Genomic DNA, 12,501 nt, shown 5'->3' on the forward strand with positions numbered 1-12,501 from the left:
AGTGGAGGATTACTGGACTGAATGTCAATATTATGACATAGTATGAGTGTGTTTCATGTTTGGTAATTGCAATCATTGTTGCTTTTGTTGTGGTCATCCATGTACAATGCTTGGTGTCAGTCTATTTATCTCTTGTAAAAATAAAATACAGTGTGTGTGTGTAAAAAAAAAAAACAAAAACAAAAACAAAAACAAAAAACTTGTCTCAGCTGTGTTAAAAGGAGGCCCAACGGCCCAGTCCTCCAATGTCACATATGTACCTATTATCAGTGGCCTGCTGGTGAGAAGGACTTAATCCACTAACACAGGTAGGTGATACAGAAAAACAACAACAACAACAAAAACTTGGCTAATTAACCAAAAGACTGGATTTCATAGCCGTTTGTTGTTAGTTAACCATGTGGATTTGATTCAGTCTACACTTTGTATCAAAAGGGGGTTGGAATAGAAAACTGCTTTTCATATAGTGTTCCCAGGAACACTGGGGTCTCCCAGAGGGACCGCTATGGTTTTATCAGCTGAATTATCAGGTTAGGCATCCACATCTCCCCAACATGTCTTCAATCAGAGCTGTTCTACTTTAATCTACATTAGTATCCTGCTTATGCTTAATCAAAAAACAATCCTGTGGGAATTCCCTGGCGGTCCAGTGGTTAGGACTCCGCACTTTCACTGCCAAGGGCGCAGCTTCAATCCCTGGTCGAGGAACTAGGATCCTGCAAGCTGAGCGGCGTGGCCAAATTAAACAAACAAACAAACAAAACAAAACAACCCCCCCACACACAAACACAATCCTGCTTTAAAACAATAGTAATAAAAACAAAATTGCATTGTAAATCCACATGTTCTCCAATCTATGAGATATCTGAGGGCAGGCTGGGCCTCACGAAGCCTTTCCGATCATACCAGGTAGGTCTGAGCCTGCCTGGGGTCAGTCTGTATTGGTGAAAGTGCCCACCACAGAAACTGAAAGAAGCCCTCTTCCCCTTGAGGGCCCTCTAGGCCATAAGTTACTGAGGATTCTAATTCATCCAAAGGTTATAGATGAAATAAATTCCTTTTCTCTGTTGCTTAGACATATCGTGAAAAAGCTCTGGGGTCTTAACAAGTGTAATTCAGTTCAATTCAATTCAATTCAATTATATTCTATCCATTAACTTAGTACTGTTACACGTTGAGGCAGAGATTTGACATTTTGTTGTTGTTGTTTATTTTTGTTACTGTTTTTTTCCAAACTTACCCCGGAAACTGTAGCTTCTACATCTCCCTGTGTAAGAAAACTTAGGGACTGATGTCCTTTTTTCTTTTACATATTTCCATTAAATTCTTCCAATCTTTATTTAACACCAACTGAGCATCCATTACCAAACTAGGTGCAAGGAGAAAAAAGTCTAAAAGATACAGTCCTTGTATTGAAGGATTTAGTGTGTATCTGAGAGAAGAAACTTCCACACACAACACCAGCAGGTAACAAAGGAAGAGTGTTAGATTAGCTACAAACACCTGCCACAGGTAAATGCTAAATTTGCTTGGTAGTTTGCAAGGGGTGAGATTGGGGCAAGCTGAAGTTTTCAGAGGTTTGTTACTGTTTGTTGAAGGGCTAAAAGGATTTGGACACAAACGGAGAAACACCCCTTATGGGAAAGGCGAGAAGGTAGAAGACAAGCCCCAAGGGGCACTAAGAGGACCAGCTGCTTTGGAGGGAGAGCCAACTATGTCAGGGAACCCGGTACCCAGCCTCCACCTTGGTGGAGGTTGCTGGTCAAATAACTTACCTGCTCTGGATCACAACCCAGCATCTTCCAATGGAAATCAGCTTCTGGTCTCCTAGGTATCTCGAAGACACATCTCCCTTTAAATGTGTTTAATGCTTGCCACATGTTTAGTGCTCACTACCTGAGAGAGAGGCACACGTTATTATTACCATAATCATGGTTTACCACCTGCCTGCCTCACTTGAACCCATTACTCATGCCATCCCTCTCCCAGGAGGAGCCTTTTGTCATCTCCCAGGGTTCAGGTATCTGCTCTTTGGAAGACGAATTGAGTAAATGTTAAATTTTAAAGTGACCACTTCCAAATGCTTGGGGGAACATAAAAGGGACAATGGTATTCGCTTTGGATTCCTCAGTAAATATGCTTAGTTTTCAGGAGCAGAGGGCGCCTGAGGGTGGGTCAGTGCTTTCTCAAAGGCAGTAAGAAACAGCCCACTGAGTGACTTAGGGAACACAAGTGCCAAATTCTCATCCAGAGTAGGGGGTCTTCCCACATGTGAACAATCTTCCACATTTTCCTACGTCTCCCATGATCTCTTTTTCCTAAGCTAGCCATGATAATCTGGGAATAAATTCACATTTTCTAAGGGAGAAATACTGCCAACCTTGTTAATCTCATGCAGATGTGATGTTACTCTTACTATGTTGTAATATGGCTTCTTAAAAAACAAGTTGGAAGGAGGTGGGGGGAGAAAAGCCCACCAAAAAAAAACAACAACAAATATTCGCCAACCCATATGGTCAGTAATTGCTGTTTAATAGTCCTCCTATTACAAACCTAAGAGGCAGCAGTCTGAATTACCAGTAGAGTATTAATAAACAGGAATGAGTTAATAGAGCATAAAGACCTTCTCGTGGAACAGTGGGGGAGTTGAATATTCTTTTCTTCAGTCAGCTGTAAGTAATTACTGCATGGTGTGCTTCTGACTATTACCATAACAGAGCAATTGGACGTGAAGAATGGATAATAGTACGGACACGGAGGTATTTTTAGAATATCAGCAGTGAAGCAGGTAACTGGCCTACTCCAGTAGAACCTTTAAATAAGTTTAGAAGACTTTTTTTTCCCCCTCTCCTTATGACATTTAGCCAGGATAGAATTTTAAAAAGATCAATCTAATAAATTATTTAAGATAACTTTACAAAGAAGATGCCTGTGATATGTAAATAAGAAGGCAAGAAGGGAGGAAGGAAAAGTCTAAAAAGCCCTGGTGGACGGGAGGCATCTAGCCGACGTTACTGTAACTACATAATCACAGGTTCCTTCCTGCTCCTCTGAGACTACAGCCCGGATGCGAATCTGCTTGACTGGCTCCCACTGGCTGTTCAGGTGAAAGTGAAAATATTCAAATCAGAGCTGTAACTATGATTGCTGGAGTTGTGGGTTTTCTAAAATTGAGTTAGTCATCCTTGGTGATTTAATGATGCATATCATTTATTTTAAAATATTATTACAGGGCATTGACTGAGCTGCGGCACCTTTTTTCCGGGAACTGGCCATTATTCAATGCGGCGGGGGATATCAGGGGCGGTGGCGAGCTGAGAGGCTGTCTAGCGGCACAACATATGTTCTCAGATGCAAACAGCTTGAGACTTTGATTCAGAAAGGGGTAATTTTGCAAATGCACACAAATATCATTTAAGGGATATTTCAAAAAAAATTTTTTTTTCAGGGTATAAGTCCTTCCTCCTGCCTCCCGGCTGCATGGGCCGATGCTGATTTTTCACTTTGCAGGTTGGTTAAGCATCATGGAGTGTTTTGGTTCTCAATCAAGAATATTCTTCCCAAGTGGTTCCAAAGTCCTGCGCTTGAAAATAAACGCGTGTCCTCTTTGTCTCCTAGCAGCATGTGTCCCAGCGTACAACAGCAGCTCAGGACAGAGCGAGGCAATGCCTTTGATTGAACAGTCCTATAGGTTTTAACCTGCCACTCGCATGGGCGGGAAGATTCCTTCAGTTTGCTATCTTCTTTGGGCAGTGCTGCCGGCTGAAGTCCAACAGGGGTGGTTAGGAGCCAGGACCCAAGTCCTCCTCCTGGCAGGATTCCTGCCCTACCTGGTGGCACAGGAGCTGAACCGAGCATGAGCTGCCTCAGTGCTAATGACCCCCGGGTCCCACCTGAAAAGAAGAGGTGCAGCCATTGGGACAGGTGGCCATGCTTAACTGATCTCTGCCCACTGCTTTGAAGTCCTCTGACAAACAAACGTGTGTGAAATAAACACTGTCGCATTTACTTCTCCTGAAAAACTACATGATTGTGTCTGAGCTCCACCAGCCAGCATACTCTGATTCATCTAGACGCAGTCCCTTTCTTGATAAAAGACGCTGCAGCGCAAATTTACAGCTGGGGATTTCACCTGTTTCGCTGGTCGTTCTTAATAGAAGTCAAGGGCACACCTGTAGAGGTGTTGTTGTGACCCAGGGAGAGCAGCCGCTTCTCCGTGTGGCTGGGTTTGATTTACTTTTTTTTCCAAGTGTTTGAAAGGAGAATAGCTTTCTTTTCCTTAAGTCTATACAAAGATAAGGGCAAAAGAAAATCTGGCTAATTAAAGGCCAATTTTTTAATCAAATTGTTCACATAGGACCAAGATTAATGGTCATTTCTAGAAAGTCCTCAAGATCTCATGATCAAGGGCATTTCAGCCATCAGCACCTCTGTGTTTCTGACAGAGTGACATTTTAAGATACTTATAAGTGACTTTATATGTGAGCGTACTGTTTGTGGTCATGAGTGTGCCCCACTTGAACTTATATCACACCCCAATGAATCATGAACTTCCCAAGGGCGTGGGCTGCACCTTTGGGGTTTATACCAAGGGTTGCGTCATATCCCAAGGACCAGCACAAAGACTTCCCAGGAAAGGATATCATCAACAAAGAGGGCTGTCACTATTTTAGCCCTAGAAAACCCTCTGGGGAGCAAAAGAATAAGAAGTTTCTCCCAAGAGTGAGACTAAGGGGGAAAAGAAGGCACGGACTCCTTTATGTCTCCAGTTATCTCTCAGAAGCCCAGGGGGAAAGAAATACCTGGAATTGTTAAGACGCCAAGTAGTTTCCGAGACCACCATTTTACCTCTTCAGTGTTTCAGCTGGGACCACCCTAGTCAAGAATTCTTAGTATTTTCAGGTGTTCCCTTTGAAACAACTTAGGCCAACACTCCAATAAGAACCAAGGAAAAGGTAAATTACTTAGAATTGAGTATTCAGCTCAATCTGGATAAAACTTTCCAGACTGGTTGACTTCAGCTGCCCTACTCATGGCTTATCATGACAGCCAAGAGAACTCACAAAAGAGCTTTTTTTTTCAACATTTGGTAAATAATCCTCTGAAAATGTCCAGTTATATGATAATGCATAGAACAGTGATAATAACATAGGTCTAAATAATCTCTGCCTACTTCATCAATTTCATCTCCTTACCACCCTTCCATGGACTTACTTTTAGTTCCTCCATCACCCTGAGCTTATCCCTGCTTCTGGGTCTTTGCACTGTCTGCTGCTTCTGCCTGGAAAGCATTCAGCCTCGGTTTAAATGTCATCTCCAAGAAACTACTCTTAATAGCTTTTCAGGCATCCTCTAAGTAAAACTCTGCTTTATTTTCTTCACAGCATTTGTATTAGTTGATATTTGTTTGTTTGTTTGTTTGCATGTGTACTAGTTGAAATGTTCTCAATTCTTGACTCCCTCCCTGCTCTAATAACCATGCCAGGTGACATGTAACTGTGCATGTTATGTATGCTTAGCTATGTGACTTAAATTGGTTAACTGATGTTGGCAGGTGTGTTGAGAACAGAGCCTTTACATATGCTGTGTGTCTTGCTTGCATCCTGGCGCTCCTGCCTTTCCCTATAAGGAAAATACGTCATAAATAACCACTTTTGAAGAAGAATGAAGAGACTCTGAGAACAAAACTGAACCTAGTCAGAGGCCTAGAACCAAGTCCCCCGATGACCTGAAGTAATGCTGCTTCAATCATTAGCAAGAAAATAAACACTTACTGTTTGAGCCTCTGAGATTTGGGTCATGTTATAAGGCTTGTCATTTCATCATTAACGTGCCAATTGCTAGTTGATATAAAAATTATACCAGAAATGGGTTTCTGCTGTCAAAAAACTTTAAAATATGTATCATTTGGTTTGGGATTTTGTGGTAAGTAGAGAGAAAACTATAAAAAACTGTAATAAGAAGCTGGAAAAACAACCACCCATATACTGTAGTTAACAAAATATTTGATAAAACTACTGACTACAATAACCTAGAAGGCAAAAAAAAAAAAAAAGAAAAAAATGTACTAAGTGTACCTGTAGCACTGGGCTGGGAAGTTTTTGAGGCAGAATGTTCAGAACATGGGTTGGCTGCTATTATCTGCATTTGATAAGTTACTACAAGAAAGAGGTGAGCTTGGGAAAAAAATGGTTTGCAAGCAGGATTGAGGGGAATTGAGAGAACCTAGAGATTCTGGAAATTGTAAGTTTGAATCATTAAATCATTTCTCTCTATGTAAAGGTGTGGCCATCAGAACATTGCAGTAAAGTAAAGACAAAGTCAAGAAAGTGGTTTGTCACACCCTTTTTTAGGACCCCTGAGAAGATTAAGGAAACAATTTATGACTCACAGATGACTAACACATGCAAAGTACTTGCACTTATATCCAGAAAGAAGCATGTCTCCAAAACAGTTGTGGGTAAGGCATTTGACACATGTAGTTGACTGGAATCATACATAGCAAATCCATAAAGTTTTTGAGAAAGCTGTATTGGAAAAATTTCCACCAGCTTGGATTTTAAAAAGACTATGTTTGAGATATATAAAGATCTCTGGCTCCCAAAATCTTACAGGTGGGAAGCAGGCTGAGAAATCAGCCCAGCTGCCCAAGAAGGGCATATTCCCCAGTACTCATCAGAAAAGCCAAAGTTGAGAAAGGAAGGTGTTCTGAGAGCAGAGTGAAGACCCACGTATAACAGTATCTTGGTGATAAACTCCCAGGTGCAGAACCAGGGCCTAACCAAAGTATATTTGTAGTGGAACCTGGCAGAATTTCAAACTTGATATAGACCAGTGACTTCTCTGTTTCTTTAGTTTTTTCCTTGTTGGATACAACTGTTTTAATTTGTTTATCCTGTCCCTATTCCAACATTGTATGTTAAATGTGTGTGGGGTGGCTAACATGCAATTCAGTTCATAGATGTCCAGATCAAGAGACGTTCCATCTATACCTGACACGAATCATTTGAAACTGAGTGAGATTTTGTGGGTTTCTTGGGATGGCAATAAGTATGTCCCATATGCAGAAGGATCCTGAACAATTGTGACCATGAGGGTAAATAGATTGAATTATTTTCAATTCTTTATTTGCTTCCTATTATAAAATTATACATTTACACTTTTTCCCATAAATTTTGCAGTTCTTCTCACCTAGGAATGAAAAATACTTCTCTGGTCCATTCATGTTGGGCTTGGTATGTGAATTGTCTTGGTTAATGAAATATTACTAAATGTGACTGAAGCAGAGTTTTAGACTTGCTGGCATGCTCTGGCTTGTTCTCTTGCACTCCTGCCATTCCCCACGAGAAGAACATGCCCCAGGAAGCTGCTGGTCCAGGGAGAAACCAAATAGACAAGGGGGAAAGATCTGATACCAGCTGACAGTTTTGAGTCAAGATAAGCTGAACCATGCTAAGGTCAGTCACCTTCCAGCTGACTCACAGAACTGCTAATAAAAAAATAATGTTTGGTACTTCAATTTAGAGATTTTAGAGTTGTTTGTTTCAAAGCATTACTGTAGGATAAATGCTGACTGATTACATGTTTGTTTATTATCTGCCCTCATGGAAATGTAAGCTCTATGAAAACAGAAACTTTTTCTATTTTGTCCACATATGTATTTCAGTGGACAGAAACATTCTAGGCACATACTCATTGCACAATACATATTTTTAACTGAATAAATTAAAAACATATAGTAAGAAATTACCAATTCAACATGAGCTATCTACTAGAGCGCTATTTGGGTATACCATTTACGGAAAACTTAAGGTTAAATTCACAGTGGGCAAAGAATGGAATACCTATAGGAAAAGAAGCCATTTGAGTTCTTCAGAAGAAAATTTTAAAGATCTCCTTGAGTGGTGTTGTGGATGGCTGATAGAGAGACAGCTGTGATGACTGGAGTAGTTTATTTGGTTGAGAAAAAAAGAATTACTAGGAGACAATGTCCCAGTTGTCTTTGTATCTGTCGCTCCAGCACAAAGTGGGTTCTCAATACATGTCAGTTCAAATGTATTGACTTTCAGAGCTCATAGATGATATATACCCTACTTTGCCTTAAGTTACAAAAGATATTTACATGATAGCAAATAATGCAGCCTCTACTTACTTCTTCACTCGGCTGAAAACTCTCTAACTTGGGAGGAGCTTGGTTGTGCCTTTGGGATCAGCCTTGGAGAACATGGTACTCTTCTCTTTCCACAGATAAACAAACAAACAAACAAACAAACAAAAAAAACCCCAAAACAGGAACTTCGCAGATATTCTCAACAGAACTTGTCTTTTAGCCTTTTATATTCTCCAAATCAACCCATTTTACTTTCTTATTCTTCCTTAGTAACCCTTTCCTTTAACCCAAACATCCCACCCTTAATTTAAGGCAGTACTTCCACTGGACAGTTTATTTCCATCCCAGCCCCTAGTATTTACTATATATTGTGCTGAAATCCTGGAGGTGAAACATTTGAGTAAGACATAGTTCTTGCTACCAAGGTGTCTATTGGAAAAGGAAGGCAAATAATCTGATTATGTTGCTTTAAGGTAAGTGCTACAGTTGAACAATACATCATGAGAACACAAAAGTAGGACATCTAAGTGATACTGAGGGACCAACAAAGCATGGAATTTGAAATGGAAGTAGGAGGTAAAGAATGAGGATAATGATGTGAGAGAAATTTCCCCAAACATGCTTTTGTTTATGCTTACATCCAATATAAAAAAATAAATATCAGTATATCCCTGAAAGAAAACTCCTGAAAGATGACCAGATATGTACTCTTAGAAAAGGGAAAAAGGAGTTCATAGTCCTCAAAGACTCCTTCTCAGAGTATGGCATATACACCTTACCACAATCTCAAGAAAAGTGATGAAATGGCAAGAAAACACAAAACAGCAATTATTCTGGGAAAAAGAAAAGCAGAATCTACTGACTGAAGCAGTTTGTCCACTTGTTAAAAGTGCTTTGTTTTTTTCAAAGGCACTTGGAGTCAGTAAAGAGAAATTAAAAAGCAAATGAAGAAAGTCTAGACTGTAAAAACAAGACCAAATTGTATAATAAAGGAGAAAACAGGATGGAATTTGGTCTGACATAGCAAGGGTGTGAAGGGACAAAGGATCATCAGAGTCTGGAACACTTTATAGAAACTAAAAAAATAAAATAAAATCTTGTGGGTTGATTGATTGGACAAGATAAGGTGTCCTGAGGCCAAGGGTTCAAAAGTTTATGTGGTCGATTCTAAAGTTTTCTTAGTAGATGTCATTTTTTAAGATAGCTGGAAAACTTTTGGTTAATTATATTTGTGAAGTAAATGTATATCCCCCAAAGTGCTTGTTTTATATCTGCTTTCTATTTTTTAATCTCTCATATCTGTCAGGACTAAATGGTGCCAATGACAGTACAAGTTAGTCTTTGAATGCTATTTATCTTCCCTTCTCTCTTTATCACTCCACTCCAGCTGATCTTCCCACCATCCTGAAGGGATATGCAGAGTTGGTGTTCTAATAGCAAATCTTATTCTAATATTTCCTGAAAAGAACTTGTTTCTCAGGTAGGTATATGTCTTTTTGGAGGAAGACAATTTTAGTAAGAGAGCATGGAATCTCCTAGACAACTTTTCTTTCAAGGGACACATTAATAGGAACTCTGCCACACTTCTTCATTAACTGAGATACAAATCATGGAAAACCATAGATAATTCCCTCCCAACCACAAATTCTAACATGAAAACTATAAATAATTGTATGATTCTTTTGACAGAAACTGAAGGCAAATCAAAGAATGTTGCAAATAGGCAGATGCCATAATTACATTCTCTTCTTTTAAATTTTTTTATGATCGTCAACACATGTCATAATTGTTATTTTTCATTGTCTTCCTTTATATATTTTTGTCAATGGTGCAAAGAAATAAAATATAACTGAAAATACATATAGAGGAAAAATTCTTTGAAAAGGATGTGCCTAGTTGAAAATAGCTTATATTTTTGATCTTCATAACAAATTGGGTAGGGCAGGGTAGGGTAGGGGCGGGAGGTAGCCAGTCAGAGCAGATAAGAGGATGGTCTTTTAGTCATGAATGCCTGGGTAGAATCTGACTCATTAGCTATAGGATCTAGGGCAAGTCAGTTAACAACTCTCAGGCTCAGTTTCCATCATTTGTAAAACAGGTATAACAAACCTACCTCACAGGCTTGTTGTGGGGACTAAATGAGGGAAAATAAAGGCCTTGGTACATAGGACTAAATAAATAAGTCTGTAATGCCAGGTAGAATTAGTATTGCAAAAGTGTTACTTTTTTTCCCCACTTGACACGTGAGAATCCTGAGAGAGAGAGAGAAATTTAACAGACATAGGTGTCCATACAAGGAAGGGAGAGGACCATACTACTGACCACACCAAACTTCCTCTTTGAGCTTTTAATATTCAGAGGCAACTGTCCATGTTTAGCACTTATAACCAGAAAAAAAATCCATTAGAAAACTATGTACTGATGTCATTTTAAACTTAATTACTGAATATCTTTTTAACAAATGTGCCAATCTAGTTACAATCTTTCAAAAATACAGTGAGTCATAGTCAGAGCGTTGGCAGAGCCCTGAAAGGTCAGACTCAATCTACAGGGTAGCTCACTGTAGTTTCTCCCCCGCTCGCCGGCCAACTCTTACCTAATGACATAATTAAATGGCTATAAAGTTCCATAATTCTTGCTCCTTTAATTAACTGGAGGAAAACCTCTTATCTTCTCAACGTTGAAGATACTGCTCTTTCACTTTGCATAAGTTTCAAAAGGCTAATATTCAAACTCCGTAACAATTGCAAATAGCGCTTCTTATTTTAAAAAATAAATATGTAAGAATTTGAGCATAAGTGCAAACTTTCAACCAACTATATAAATCACCAGCTAGAATTGGTTCTGTATATCTTGTTGTTGGTTTTCACCAAACATTGTTCTAGATAATAAATATAAACTTAGCAGAAGTCCAAATCCCTGAATCAAATAATTCCTTTGAAAGCTCTTTTGGACTCAAGAAGTTTGGCACTAAAACCCTTCCACAGAGGCTCAACGTCTTTACAAAGAGAAAGTGTGAGCTTGGGACCAGACACAGAATACACGCTGTAAATTTGTAAATTTTACAAAAGTTTCTTGAAATCACTTCCATTGTGCCTTTGACCTTCCATTAACTTAACAGTTCTAATTCAAGCAGAAGTTGAAATTATCTCTACTAGATGTATAATGAGGGGATGGCCACATAAAAGAAACCCAGTGGAGCCACCTAGGTAGAAAGAGGAAGGAAGAGAATTTATATTCTATAAACTATTATTACTTCCCATGTGACAAAGGCAAGACCCAGAAATTTCTTTATGTTCCCCAAGAAAGTACTCAGGAGGGGCTGAGTTGAGCAGGGCGGGCTTAGCATGGGGGATTGTGATAAAAGGTAGGGTGCCTCCTCAGCTGACATTCCGGGCGGACTTTCCAGGACAGGGGCTGGATATTATGTGGCAGAGACTCAAAAAGCATCAGCAAAAACTGAGACAAGTCAGAGGCATCTAGGGGTTTCTAAAGTACTGGCCACATAACAGGAGAGCAGGTCCCAAGCCAAACCTGATGTTGACACCTGCAGGGCAAAGAGCATCCCGTCCCAGGAGAGATCTTGCTACAGAGACCTGCAGGGCCAGACACAGGACAAGGACCCAAGCACCCCTTCCTTCTGCTTCCATGGAGACAGAGCAGGCCCCTCGGCAGAGATGTGTCTTAGGGCTGGGAAGGTTGTGCACAGATGTGAGGTCCAAGGCATCACCCTCACCTGGAGAACCATGTTCCCTGGTGCAGGCCACACTGATCTGGAGGAAGGGAGCTTTTTGACATTGGTCATCTCAGAAGAGTGGCCTCTTTTCACAAGTCATTCTAAGTTTAAGTCTGTGTTAGCTATAGCCTTGTCTCTCAGACACCAGGACATCATCTTGAGGAAGAGAAAAGTGAGGCTGCGGGGGGCAATCTGAAAGAGTGAGCATTTTCCTAAAGGGACTAAGTCTTTCAAAGAAGACTCTATAAGCCATCGTAACTTGGACTAGTCTGAATGTTAAAATGAAAGGAGACTTACAATCCAGAAGTGACGGAAGTATTGCTAATGGATAGTAAGTTGTATTTACCATTCAATGAAGTGGAATTACATGGGCCAGATCAGAGTTTCTAGAAATTAAAGGGCAGCATTTATTTTCTGCATATTTGAGCGTAGCGTAAAGAAATTTCCAGCTCCATTGTGTGTGTGTATGTGTGCATGTGTGTGTATGGGTAACATAAGACTAGAGGATTGTATTCTAAACATAATCATGGTTTTTTTCTGCATAATGATATTACAGATGTTTATATTTTTGATTTTTCACTTTTCACTGAGGAGCAATTTCTCTGCAAGGAGCACGTATTAGCTGTTTAAAATCAAAGATGGATAAATGCTATTT

General features: G+C 39.8%; 1 long non-coding RNA gene across 9 annotated transcripts in view; it reads right to left on the reverse strand.

Annotated features, from left to right (window-relative positions):
- Positions 1-12,501, reverse strand: part of LOC132377184 (uncharacterized) — a 624,644-nt gene that overhangs the window by 36,872 nt on the left and 575,271 nt on the right. For all 9 annotated transcript variants that reach the window (XR_009506566.1, XR_009506568.1, XR_009506565.1 and 6 more), the window contains one exon: positions 1,776-1,896. This is a non-coding gene — a long non-coding RNA (uncharacterized LOC132377184). The remainder of the gene's footprint in view (positions 1-1,775; positions 1,897-12,501) is intronic.

Source organism: Balaenoptera ricei, chromosome 13, assembly GCF_028023285.1.
Source record: "Balaenoptera ricei isolate mBalRic1 chromosome 13, mBalRic1.hap2, whole genome shotgun sequence".
In the NCBI taxonomy this organism is placed as follows: domain Eukaryota; kingdom Metazoa; phylum Chordata; class Mammalia; order Artiodactyla; family Balaenopteridae; genus Balaenoptera; species Balaenoptera ricei.